The sequence below is a fragment of the Tachyglossus aculeatus genome, chromosome 8, assembly GCF_015852505.1.
Source record: "Tachyglossus aculeatus isolate mTacAcu1 chromosome 8, mTacAcu1.pri, whole genome shotgun sequence".
Taxonomy (NCBI): Eukaryota; Metazoa; Chordata; class Mammalia; order Monotremata; family Tachyglossidae; genus Tachyglossus; species Tachyglossus aculeatus.
This window is the reverse complement of record NC_052073.1, coordinates 8,106,376-8,117,928: the sequence shown is the minus strand read 5'-3', so window position 1 is coordinate 8,117,928 and position 11,553 is coordinate 8,106,376. Positions and strand designations below refer to the sequence as shown.

General features: G+C 42.9%; 1 non-coding gene across 1 annotated transcript; it reads right to left on the bottom strand.

Moving 5' to 3' along the window:
- Window positions 1-2,182: 2,182 nt before the first annotated feature.
- Window positions 2,183-2,321, bottom strand: LOC119931950. The gene has a single exon (XR_005452245.1). It is a non-coding gene; the product is annotated as a small nucleolar RNA SNORA7 (small nucleolar RNA).
- Between the last annotated feature and the right edge of the window lie 9,232 nt (window positions 2,322-11,553).

Genomic DNA, 11,553 nt, shown 5'->3' with positions numbered 1-11,553 from the left:
AAATAGCACAATTTGACCTCCCTATTTGCCCAGAATGGGTCAGGAAGCTTAAGTGCGTGCCGAATGCGAGCCGGAGAATCTGCAGGGAAAAGACACTGGGGAAACAGCTGGGTTTTTATTACTAGAACTATTATTGGCATAATTGAAATGGGATGAAAAGAGAAAGCTAGTGCCGTGTCTGAAGGAGAAAGAAAAGGTTCTGCTCAGGGGGATAGGGAGGCAGGAAAGGTCTAAGATGAGAGAAATATATGTTGGCCAAAGTCAAGTGAAGGAAGGTCAATTGTTTTCTCGTAATCTTTGATCTCAGGACCGGAGGAAGCACCAAGTAGCAGCAGATTAGGCGATGAAGGTCACAGGTCCCCAAGGACACAGGGTAATAAAAGATGCACGGAGCTTGCTTTTATGGAGAACATGGAAATTGTGGTATTTCTTAACACTGGGCTAAGCACTGGGGTAGACTCAGCTCGTTATGGGCAGGGAATGTGTCTGTTTATTGTTATAGTATGCTCACCCAAGCGCTTAGTACAGTGTTCTGCACACGGTAAGCGCTCAATAAATACAAATGACTGACTGACTGATTAGATACAGTATAATTAGAACAGTCCTGTTCCACATAATAATAACTGTGGTATTTGTTAAGGGCTTACTATGTGCCAGGCACTTTTCTAAGTGCAGGGATAGATACAAGGTAATCAGATTGGACACAGTCTCTGTCCCACATAGAGGTCACGGTCTTAATCCCCATTTTACCGATGAAGAAACTGAGGTCCAGAGAAGTGAAGTGACTTGACCAAGGTCACACAGCAGACAAGTGACAGAGACAGGATTGGAACCCAGGTCCTTCTGACTCTCAGGCCTGTGCTCTATCCAGTAGACCATACTGCTTCTCCATCTCAAATCTTTTTCGTCTCTCAGACGGTACTTCCAAGTCAGAGGTCTTACCTTCCTTGCAGCCTGGAGGCTCAGCATCTCTTTAGGAGAACAGCTGAGAGTTATATATAGATTAATGGTCTGATATAATTTATGTACGATTTAAAATGCCAGTCCCTTGAGGGCTAGAGCCAAGGTACTAATCAATTTCCACGCACTGCCCCCAGCACTTAGTACAGTGCCTTACACGATATAAGCACTTAATAAATGTTTGTGATGATGAAGATGATGGGAAGGAGGAGGAGGAGACAGCATAGCTATGAATAAACAAGCACAGCTAAAAGCAATCTCTCTCCGAGGGCAGGTAAAGAGGTGGAAAGGCTCTTCCACTCCCGAAAAGAGGATCCTCTGAGAAGCAACAAGGCTTAATGGACAGAACATTGGCCTGGGAATCAGAAGGAACTGGGTTCTAATCCCAGCTCTGCCACTTGTCTGCTGTGTGACCTTGGGTGAGTCACTTTACTTCTCTGGGCCTCAGTTACCTTATCTGTAAAAATGGGGATTAAGAGTGTGATTCCCATTTTGGACAGGGACTGTGTCCTCCCAGATTAACTTGTATCTACCCTAGCTCTTAGAACAGTGCTTGGCCCAGCAAGCGCCTACCAAGAACCATTATCACTAGTTTTATTATTAGGTTTTCCGCTGCTATTCCAAAGAGTCTGACACCATCAGCAATTCTGTCCTCTTAGTCTCCTTTTCTTCCGGATGTCTTTGTTCAAGAAGCATCATTCCATTTCTCCCTCCCAACATCCTCTCTTGCAGCCTGCCCAAAGAGGTATCTTCAAGAACCAGTTAGCCTGATTCATCGTTGTATTGTAGTCTCCCAAGCACTTAGTACGATACTCTGCCCACAGTAAGCACTCAATAAATACAACTGACTGCTAGTTTAGGTATTTTTTGTTTTTTGTCTTATACTTTCATTCATTCATTCATTCAACGGTATTTATTGAGCGCTTACTGTGTGCAGAGCACTGTACTAAGCGCTTGGGAAGTACAAGTTGGCAACATATAGAGACGGTCCCTACCCAACAGTGGGCTCACAGTCTAGAGTCGTCTCGGACCCATAGCGACTTAAAGGACACATCTCTCCCAAAAAACCCCAACTCCATCTGCAATCCTTCTGGTAGTGTATCCACATAGTTCTCTTGGTAAAAATATGGAAGTGGAATATTGCCTCCTTCCATGCAGTAAACTTGAGTCTCCTCCCTCTATTCTCTCCCATGCCACTGCCGTCCAGCATAGGTGAGTTTTGACTTGTAGCAGATTGCCTTCCACTCACTAGCCAAGGGCCAAGCTAGAAATGAAATGGGTAGGCCCCTGCTTGACTTTCCCTCCTGTAGCCAAGAACTGGTAGAGTACTGGAAACTCTCCAGGTGTGGTCCTGAGAGGAGAGTTTATTTAGGTATATTGTTCCCTAGATCAAGGCAGTCTGCTGGGCTTTGAATTCTGCCTTCTGATCCATCCCCTCTGACATGGCTGAAGAGCCACAAGTTGGAGCCTGTAATGATCACATTCTGTTTGGCAGGACTTAATGGGAAGGGCATGCATTTTTTATTCCCCGCTTAGTGTTGTCTCAAAAACCGTATAAGAAAAGAGAGGGACATGGTCTAGTGGATAGAGCACAGGCCTAAGAGTCAAAGGACCTGAGTTCTAATTCTGGCTCTGTCACTTGTCTGCTGTGTGTCCGTGAGCAAGTCACTTCACTACTCTGGGCCTCAATTCCCTCATCTGTAAAATGGGGATTAAGGATGGGATCCCCTTGCGGGACATGGACTGTGTCCAACCTTGTATCTACCCCAGCGCTTAGTACAGTGCCTGACATACAGTAAGCACTTAACAAATATCATGAAAAAAGGGGGCAAGCTCATTATTGTTATTAGCATAATAATAATAATTGTGGCAATTATCACCAGGCACTGCACTGAGATCTAGGGTGGATACAAACAAATTGGGTTGAACACAGTCCCTGCCCCATGTGGGGCTCACAGTCTTAATCCCCATTTTACAGATGAGAGAACTGAGGCCCAGAGAAGTGAACTGACACAGCACACAAGTGGCAGAGCTGGGATTAGAACTCTATCCACTAGGCCATGCTACTTCTCAAATAATACTTGTATTATTATTGTATTTGTTGCACGCTTGTACGCTGACTCCCAGGCCTGTAGTCTATCCACTAGGCCATGCTGCTTCTCATCAACCTCTTTAGACTGTAAGTTTGTTATGGGAAGGGAATGTGTCTGTTCTTCCTGTTGTATTGTACTTTCCAAGCACTTACTACTGTACTCTGCACATAGTAAGTGCTCAGTAATTGTACTTTTCAAGTGCTTAGTACAGTGCTCTGCACACAGTAAGTGCTCAATTAATGTGACTGACTGAATGAATGAATAAATACCATTGATCAGCGTGGCTTAGTGGAAAGAGCACGGGCTTTGGAGTCAGAGGTCATTGGTTCAAATCCCAGCTTTGCCAATTGTCAGCTGTGTGACTTTGGGCAAGTCACTTAACTTCCCTGTGCCTCAGTTTCCTCATCTGTAAAATGGGGATTAACCCTGTGAGCCCCCCGTGGGATAACCTGATCACCTTGCAACCTCACCAGCACTTAGAACAGTGCTCTGCACATAGTAAATGCTTAATAAATGCCATTATTATTATTATTATTGATCAATTGAGTCTTATCCTCTAGACTGTAAGCTCGTTATGGGCAGGGAACGTGTCTGCTAATTCTGTTGTATTCTCCCAAGTGCTTAGTTCAGTGTTCTGCATGTAGTATGTGCTCAATAAATGGGATTGATTGATTGATTGAGTTATAGACACCAGTAGGGGAATACCATAAGCACCGCAGTTGGCAAAATCACACCTCTTTTGCACAGTGTATCAATCAATCAATCCTATTTATTGAGCGCTTACTATGCACAGACTAGTGCATTAAGCACTTGGAAGAGTACAATATAACAGAGTTGGAAGACATGCTCCTTATCCATAACTGAATCTCATTCCTGGTGCTTTAAAAAGCCAAATGGAAGAAATAAACTGAGGCTCTAAGATCCATTTGAAAAAGAAAATAAGGAGATGATGCTAGCTTTGCCCTTACTCAGCAGCATAACACTTTGATTCACTGCCAATGGAGATGGGTTTTAAGATATGTTTTATTGTATTGTGTCAAACTGTTAGTATCAATAAAAGCCTTATCCTCCTTTTTCTACAGTTGATGGCATTTGAAAAAACTCAGTGATTTCCTTCCAACAGATGACATCCCTCTTTAAAATTCAAACTCCCTTCAACAGATGTAGTATTTTCAGGCAAAGAAATCTGGGCAGGTGGTGAGAGGGCAATTCATTGTGACAGGGGCACGGAGGCATTCTGGGTTGTTGGCATGATTTTCAGCAATCTTCTCTTTAAATCTTCTCTTGAATGTGTTTCATAAATCATTTCTTTAACATGTAGGACTGCACCTCTTTTCGTAATACACCCCCACTGCCAGGATAAATCTGGGTATCATTAAACGAGGAGATTAAAACTCCTCCAGGCAACTGTAGAGACTTTTCTTCTTTAAAGTGTAAAACTGGAGCCCTTCCTTAATAGAGGCTAGCCACAATGATCTGGTCCAGAACTCCTAAAAAATCATCCCTCCCAGAAAGCAAGGATCCTAATCAAATGGAAATGATGACCTTCAGCAATACCATTGAACTTTCTCTTTTCACCTTGGAAACATAGAGCACTTCTTAAAAAAGGGTGTTCATTAATTACTTACTCTGTGCAGAGCACTATATTAAGCACTGGGGTGAATATACGATAATGAGATCTGACACAGTCCCTGCTCCTCATTGGACTCATAGTCTAAGTAGGAGAGAGAACAGGGATCGAATCTCTCTATTTTACAATAGACGAAACAGAGGCTCAGAGAAGTCATGTGATTTGCCCAAGGTCACACAGCAAGCAAGGTGCAGAGCCAGGATTAGAAGTCAGATCCTGTGTTTCTCAGGCCCGGGCTCTTTCCACTAGACCACACTGCTTCAAAATTTTTCCGAGGCATTTTCACAATATCCTCACAACATTCTTGTGAAGTAAGGAAAGGCAGGTATTATTAAGGAAGGGGAAGACACAGAAAACTTAAGTGACTTGCCCAAGGTCACACAGCAGGACAGGAGCAGAAGTGGAACTGGATTTAGGTAATCTGTCTCCCAGATTCATGACTTTTTTACTAGACTACATTAGGCTATAGATGGTTCTTCCCATTAGACCATCCTCATCGGGTCACTGTTTTTGTTTAATATTGATTGTATAGTCAGAACGAGGCACCCAGTGAGCTTAAAGGTGGTGGGTTCAAAACAGGCAGAGGAAACATTTGTTCACCCAGTAGTTTGTTCTTGGAAAGCAGAGTGGCTTAGTGGAGAGATCACAGGCCTGGGAGTCAGAGGACCTTGGCTCTGGGTTCTTCTGTGTGACCTTGGACAAGTCACTGCACCTCTCTGGGTCTCGGTTTCCTCAACTGTAAAATGGAAATACTGGCAGGTTCTAGAGGGGTTTGGATAAAATCATGGGAGAGCAGTCCATAAATGGACACCTAGAGGGAAAGTTAGAGATGGAGAGGAAAAAGTTAGAGAAATAAAAGGAAAGGTTAGGGAGGTTTGATGGACCGTGTATAAATATTATGATGTATACCAAGGAAGACAGTTTTCCAAATTTCCAAAGTTTCCTCCAAGGATTCCATTGTCACTGTTGGAGACGGACTCCAAAGCTGAATGGACCACTTGTCTGAATGAGTAATAGATTTCCAACATTTCCAACATTCTTTTGCTACGGTACTATATACAATTCTCATGACATTTTCTGTTTGCTAGGAGTGTATGTTGGTATAAATATATATATATTTATATATATATATATATTTATAAATATATATTTATATATTCCATATATATATATATATGGAAAAGGAATCTGAAACGTTTTGAGGCACTGGATTTTTTTTAATGTTTATCGAGGCCATTTTTACTTCTTCTGACTCATGAAAAAGGTCACCACTGGATTTTCTTTAGGGAAAGAATTAGGCTCATGAAGTCCAAGAGTTTGACATTCACTTTGGTACCTTTTCTCTCTGTGGCTTGCCCAGTTTTTTTAGCTATTGTTCATTTGACATGTGTGCAAGCCAAGAAACTGAAGCAACCACCTGACTCCCGGCCCGATTTGCAAACGGCATTTGGGATCTATTCAGTGTTCCACACCTCCTGCACTCAAGCTCGAACTTCCTCAATCCAGCTGCTCCTCTGCCAATGCGACTAGCTCAAGGTTCTTCAGAAGACAGAAATTTGTTTTAACTTGCTCTTGTCAGAGAAAAACAGAAGGTGATGCAGACTGCACTTAAATCTCTCTCTCTTACTCTCTCCTCTACCTCCCTCTCTCTTTCTCCTTCCATCTCTCTCTCCCTTTCTCTCTCTTCCTCCCTCTTTCTCTCTCCCTCTCTCTCTTTCTCCCTTTCTCTCTGTCTCTTCTCCCTTCCTTTCTTTCTGTAACTCTCCCTTTCTCTCCTTCCCTCTCGCACTTCCTCCCCCTCTCTCTCCCTCCCTCTTTTGGTTTTCTCCCTTTCTCTCTCTCTCCCTCCCTCTTTCTCTCCTCCCCACCCCACCACCCAAGCTCTGTTTTTGTTCACTTCGTATCAGATATTCATATCATATCCCTATTCATATCAGACCAGGGAAGGATCTCTTCCCTGAGATCCTGATTCCCTAGAACTATACCTAAACCAAATAAACCATCAGTGTCTCCCCAAGAAAGAACCATAAACTGCTCAATAATAATAATGATAATTGTGATATTTGTTAGCGTTTACTATGTGCAAAGGCACTAGTCTGAGCACTGTTCTAAGTGCTGAAAAGAACAATCCTGGTTACTGCTGGGATTATCTACTAGCAGGAACATCTAACCTCTCTGGAAAGCTGGGAAGCAGCTTGGCCCAGTGAATAGAGCCCAGGCCTGGAATTCAAAAGGACCTGGATTCTAAACCTGAATCAATCACTTGTCTTCTGGGTGGCCTTGAGCAAGTTACTTCACTTCTCTGGGCCTCAGTTCCTTCATCTGGAAAATGGGGATTAAGACTGTGAGCATTATGCGGGACAGGAACTGTGTCATCCCTGATTAATTTGTATCTACCCCAGAGCTTAGTATGGTGACTGGCATGCAGTAAGCACACAACAAATGCCATTAAAAAAAATCAGAAAGCAGGAGATGGTGCTGGTCAAAGAACATTCATGAATATAAAGCCAGATTGTTACATAAAAGAAGTGTAAGCCCCAATAACAAAGAAACCTGAGAGGGGAAACATTATAGGTCGTGTGCATGTGTAAACTCCTTGTGGGTAGGGGTAATGTCTACTAACCGTATCGTACTGTACTCTCCCAGGTATGTAGGGCATTGCTCTGCACAAGGTAAGTGCTCAATAATTACCATGGATTAGTTCATTCATTCATTCATTCAATCATATTTATTAAACACTTATTGTTTGCAGAGCACTGTACTAAGCGCTTGGAAAGTACAATTCAGCAACAGATAGAGACAATCCCTACCCAACAGTGGGCTCACAGTCTAGAAGGGAGAGACAGATAACAAAACAAAAGAATAACATCAATAACATCAAAATAGATAAATAGAATTATATATATATATATACATCATTAATAAAATTAATAGAATAATAAATCTGTACAAATATATACAAGTGCTGTGGGGCAGAGAAGGGGGTAGAGCAGAGGGAGGGAGTAAGGGCGATGGGGAGGGGAGGAGGAGCAGAGGAAAAAGGGGGCTCAGTCTGGGAAGGCCTCCTGGAGGAGGTAAGCTCTCAGTAGGGCTTTGAAGGGGGGAAGAGAGCTAGTTTGGCGGATGTGAGGAGGGAGGAGGAAGGAATTAGTTGATTCAATTGGAACCCATCTGTCTCAATTCCAATTGGCTGAGTGCTCTGTTGCTAGGTGATTCTTAATGCATCCCCAGCGATCATCATCATCATCATCAATCGTATTTATTGAGCACTTACTATGTGCAGAACACTGTACTAAGCGCTTGGGAAGTACAAATTGGCAACATATAGAGACAGTCCCTACCCAACAGTGGGCTCACAGTCTAAAAGGGAGAGACAGAGAACAAAACCAAACATACTAACAAAATAAAATAAATAGAATAGATATGTACAAGTAAAATAAATAAATAAATAGAGTAATAAATATGTGCAAATATATATACAGGTGTTGTGGGAAGATATGCCCACAGGATTGGACACTAATGATGGTGGTATTTGTTAAACCATTACTAGGAACCAAGTACTGTGCTAAGTGCTGGGGTAGATAAACTGCAATCAGGACACACAGTCATTGTCCCACATGGGGCTCACGGTTTAAGGGGAAAGAAGAACTGGCATTGAATCCCCATTTTGCAGATGAGGAAAATGAGGCCCAGAGCACTTCAGTGATTTGCCCAAGGTCACAAGGCAGGCAAGAGGCAGAGCAAGGATTAGAACCCAGGTCTTCTAACTATCAGGCTCTGTTCTCTCCAAGCACCCTTTTTATGTGCATTCCTCTCACTCCCAAGCACTGCCTTAGTTCCCAACCAATCAATCCATCAATCATATTTAGTGAGCACTCACTGTGTATGCAGAGTACTGTACTAAGCACTTGGGAGATTACAATATAATAGAGTTGGCAGACATGTTCCCTGACCACAGTGAGCTTACAGTACGGAGGAACAGCAGCAACAATAGAAGGGAGAGTCAGCAGTACTCATTCATTCATTCATTCAGTAGTATTTATTGAGCAGTTACTGCTTGCAGAGCATTGTACTAAGTGCTTTGGAGAGTACAATATAACAGTAAATAGACGCATTCCCTGTCCACGGAAAGCTTATGGTTAGAAATGGAAACCAGTGCTTCCCATCCCCAATATTACCACCCCCTCGGGACATTATTAGCTGAAAGAACCCACAAAGGGAATCTGGATTCACCTCTTCAAACCAGCTGATAGTCTCTCTTTTTTTTAAAATGGTACTTGTTATGAGCCTAATAACTTTCAGGTACTGTACTGAAAATTGGAGTAGGTACCAGGTCTTTCTAATCTTTAAGCTCCTTATAAACAAGAAATGTAACTGCTAATTGTACTACAAATTGTACTGCAGATTGTATTGGATAATAATAATGATAATAATGATGGCATTTGTTAAGCACCAAGCACTGTTCTAAGTGCTGGGGTAGATACACGGTCATCAGGTTGTTCCACATGGGGCTCACAGTCTTAACCCCATTTTACAGATAAAGTAATTGAGGCATAGAGAAGTTAAGTGACTTGCCCAAAGTCACACAGCAAACAAGTGGTGGAGCCAGAATTAGAACCCATGACCTCTGACTCCCAAGCCTGTGCTCTTTCCGCTAAGCCAGCTGCTTCTCCCAAGCAGTGCTCTGCACATTGTAAGTGTTCAATAAATACCACTGATTGATTGATCGATTGATTGATACATGATAATCAAGTTGGACATAGTCCCTGTCCCACATAGGGCTCACAATCTAAATTGGAGGGAGGTGGATTTAATTCCCTTTTTACAGATGAGGTAACTGAAGCCCAGGGAAGTTAAGTGACTTGTCCCAAGTCAAAAAGTAAGCAAATAATAATGATAGTTGTGGGTTTTGTTAAGCATTTATTAGGTGCCAAACACTGTACTAAGTGCTGGGGTAGAAATAAGATAATTAGGTGCCGCAAAGGGCTCACGGTCTAAGCAAGAGGGAGAACCGGTATTGACACCTCATTTTTCAGATGAGGGAACTGAGGCCCAGAGAAGTTAAGTGACTGCCCAAAGTCACACAGCAGGCAAATGGCACAGCTGGGATTAGGAACCAGGTCATCTCACTCCCAGGCCACTAGGTAACACCTGTCTTCCAGTCACTTCTCTCTGAGAGAGATCTGAGAGATCCTGTGCCTAGTGTCGGTCTTAAGGAAGAGACCTTGTGTGGTTTTACAGGGCTGAGGACCATCCTCAGGGAAAGGCAAAGAGTTGAAGTCCTTTAGGGAGTCCTATTGGAGTTAAAAGTTCAAAGAAACATTTGGCCTTTGGCGTGCCAAATCACACACACTCACACACGGAAGAAAGGGTGTAAATGAATGTTATTATCTGGATATTATCTGGTGTGGAAATACTTTGCCTAAAATATTTGAATAATTTTATACTGCAGACTAGACTCTAGACTATAACATTGTTGCGGACAGGGAATGTGTCTATTATATTTTTGTGTTGTACTTTCCCAAGAGCTTAGTACAGTGCTCTGTACACAGTAAGTGCTCAGAGGAGAAGCAGCGTGGCTTAGTGGAAAGAGCATGGGCTTGGGAGTCAGAGGACGTGGGTTCTAATCCTAGATCCACCACTTGTCTGCTCTGTGACCTGGGGCAAGCCACTTCACTTCCCTGTGCCTCAGTTACCTTATCAGTAAAATGGGGATTAAGACTGTGAGACCCACGTGGGACAACCTGATTACCTTATATCTACCCCAGCGCTTAGAACAGTGCTTGACACATAGTAAACGCTTAACAAATACTATCATCATCATCATCAATAAATACGATTGACTGACTGAATAATAGTGGAGAGGGTTTAAATTAGGTCTACAAAATAATTCCTCGAGGCCAGTGACCATCCAAGTGTTAGAAAGTGGCATTATTGATGTTAAGAAGTTCCGAGGGGCCAGAGGAGAGAGAGGTGCGGGAGAGCAAGTGCGAGATATTCAAACAATCAGTGGGAATAAACTTCTGATAAATGTATAAATTCCCCACATCCAGTGTACCTTCCACATTAGAGAAGCAGCGTGGCCTAGTAGAGAAGCAGCCCAGCCTAGCAAAGAGAGCACGGACTCGGGAGTCAGACGGATCTGGGTTCTAATCCCGGCTCCGTCTCTTGTCAGCCGTGGTTAAGTCACTTCACTTCTCTGGGGTTCAGTGACTTCATCTGTAAAATGGGGATTAAGACTGTGAGCCCCAGTGGGACAGAGATTGTTTCCAACCTGATTTGCTTGTATCCATCCAAGCGGTTATGTGCTATATGCTTGGTACATAGTAAGCACTTAACAAATACCACAGTTATTATTCTTGATACTCAGGGTGGTCTACTGGCACAGAGGTGGGGACATTAATTACTGTGTTTTAATGAGCACTGCCCACTCCTGTCACTAACATTCCACGAGCTGCAACAACTTCCCAGAAAGGTGGAGGTCTCATTCTACTGAGAACTTCGCCAAGGTTTGACTGGGAAGGCAGAGGCAGGGTTAATATTTCTGTAAAAATTGTTAGGCATTAGGAGGGGGGAATGAGAATGGCGTAAGGACACTGCAATGATGAACATAAGAGTTGAGCCTTCTGGGAGCCAAAGATAAGAATGCATTCTCATACACCTTCCGAGTAACGCAAAGAGAGCTTTGCGGCATTAAGGAGATGAGGTCAGATTCTCATCTCCTGGAATTTAATGAGTGAGTTATTCCAGGGGTGGGTTGTGACATCTCAAAGAATTAACGAAGATGAGAGTCTGGCTTGTCTGCTTTGAACTGACAATTGGAAATCAGAACTCAGGCTTGAACTAAAACCAATAAAGTTCCCCAATTGA